This window comes from Panthera uncia (assembly GCF_023721935.1).
Source record: "Panthera uncia isolate 11264 chromosome C1 unlocalized genomic scaffold, Puncia_PCG_1.0 HiC_scaffold_3, whole genome shotgun sequence".
Taxonomy (NCBI): Eukaryota; Metazoa; Chordata; class Mammalia; order Carnivora; family Felidae; genus Panthera; species Panthera uncia.
Genome location: NW_026057584.1, coordinates 146,452 through 149,144, shown reverse-complemented (window position 1 = coordinate 149,144; position 2,693 = coordinate 146,452).

The window sequence follows — 2,693 nt, the reverse complement described above, 5'->3', positions numbered from 1 at the left end:
TTTGGATATATGTAAATACACACATAAAATAAATAAATAGTATATATTTACATTTATTTAGTGAAACCACTCTATTTAGTTCTGAAAGGCTACTTGGGGATGCAATGAGCATCATTAAGTACATAGACATGATTTGTAGATTTTTATATTTCTGATCAAGCCGGAAAAAACCAGAAAGCAGAATGGTGGCTCTCAAAAAACATGTGCATGTTATTGACCTTGACAATATAATTCGGTGGCAGTTGTGAGGAAGGTAAAACACAAATATCCTGACTACTTAAAATGGACTCAGGAGATATGTACATGAAGTTAAATGTAGTCATTTCACTTAATTTTAATGGTGAACAAGAGAAAAAAGAAAAAATTTATGATGAACTTAAATCATGAGAATATAGAAAGGGGATTGAGGGTGAACAAGACAGCAAACCATCCTTTATGGAAACTAACAAAGTGAACGGGTGTGTGACCTACTTCATATTCTTTGTTAGAATGATGCCAGCAAACAATACTTGTTGAATGAGTGAGTCCAATAGAAATAAAAAGACATTTGCTTACTAGTATTCAATTTCTGCTACTGGAAGTGTGGCTGGCTAGTTTTTGTCAGTCCTGTGGTAGAACACATAAACCTAGGACACATTTGAATGTTGCTGGCTTCAAAGTAGGTGGGAGAGATCTCAAACAATTTTAAGAAGAAATACATAAATTGAGACACTTGAGTGTAATGAGCTGGAGCCGGATTTGCTGAAAACTGAGAGGAATAGTTGCCAAAGGCAAATTCAGAAATTCCAGAAAACTGAGCCTTCAGGAGATGGGAGCATAAGGCTGGCGCCCTGTGCAGGGCTGTAGGGCCAGGTGGGGGCACACCAGACTCCTGGCAGATGATGAAAAACTGTCTCTGGAGGACTACTCCCCCAGCCCACACCTACCCCACAGCACCCCCGCCCCCCAATATGAAGCGAGACTTGCTAAGTGAACAGCTACAGAAACAGCACCAGACTCAGACACCAAGAAATGCAGGTTTTGGATTTATCACGTGCAGGATAATACAACCACCTATGGAATGACTAAAATGATAAACGATTTTGTCACAAAGATGACTGAAAACAACAGGCTATCAGGAATCATGGGAAATATCTGAAAAGTAAAACAAAAACAGAACTCCTGGAAAAACTATCAAAAACAAAGCTCAACTGATGGAAAAGGGTTTTGCTCTTGACAACACCTAATTAAGTTGTTTCAGACCAGCCTTCCTTTCAGTGCTTCTGCTGTGGTTGGAACATCTATCAAACAATGCTTTATAGGCACCTAAGTGTTCCTAACACTATGAGAATTTGTGGTTACAAGATCTGGAACAAAATAAAAACGAATGAGACTGGCATTGGGGTCACCTTCCCCTAATTATAAATTCTAAGGTCAAAAGGCACGTCCAAGAGGCTAACAAGCTGAGAAGCATTTGTGGTAGTTTAATGGAGCGAAAGAGACACATTCAAGGCCCATCAAGAATTGGTATGGCCAGGGCCAGGACAGCCAGGGGTGAGGCAAACAAGGACGTCAAGGCAGCGCTCACTGTCAGCACAGCTTGACCCTGGTGTCACCTGAGGCTTTGGTGAGACCCTGAAGAGCTATAGCCCAGGAATACGGGTGGATAAGAAATAGACCCTCCCTTCAGGCCAGTGGGGTCCAGTTCTAAATGATCTCAATCCAGATGGGCTTAAGGAGGTCCTCCTGCCTGGTAGATGGCCAAGAGCAAATTACCTCTCTGGGGGAAGATAATACCATCAAGAGCACCAAATTAATCCTATGGCTTTTCATACACAATGTGCAGCACTTACACAAAAATAACCTGATACATGAGAAAACTTGGCTTGAACAAAATCAAGAAAGAAAGGACAACATCAACAGACCTAAGGGAGATCCAAATAACACAATTATCAGATATGGACTATAAAATAACTGTTATATATTTAACCAAATCAAAGAGTCAATGATAGGATGGAGATTTTGTTTAAAAATGGACAACTGTTTTAAAAGATTAAAACAAGGGGCGCCTGGGTAGCTCAGTCTTTTAAGTGTCTGACTTCAGCTCAGGTCATGATCTCACAGTTTGTGAGTTTGAGCCCCGTGTTGGGCTGTATGCTGACAGCTCAGAGCCTGGAGCCTACTTCGGATTCTGTGTCTCCCTCTCTTTCTGCTCCTCCCCTGCTTGCTCTCTCTCTCTCTCTCTCTCTCTCTGTCAAAAATAAATACATTAAAAGATTAAAACAAAAATTCTAGACTTGATCTTCACACATATTGTGGATGCATTTGTCAGATTAAACACAGCAGGAGAAAGAATTAGTGTCCTGAAAAATAGAGCAGAAGAAATACTCAGACTGAAACACTCAAGGTCAAAGTGGTAGAGATACAAATGCAAGCAAGAGACATAGGACATAAGAGGCCCAGTGTGCATGCAGTGTAGTCCAGTGTGAGGGTGGGGATGTGGCACACAGGACCCTCAAGTGGCAGACAGGACAGCATATGAATAGATGGCAGATAGATAGATGATAGATAATAGATAGATGGTAGATAGATAAATGATAGATGACAGATAGATGATAGAGATGATAGATATAGATAATAGATAGATAGATAGATAGATAAAGATAATAGGTAGGTAGATAATAGATAGATAGATGATAGATAATAGATAATAG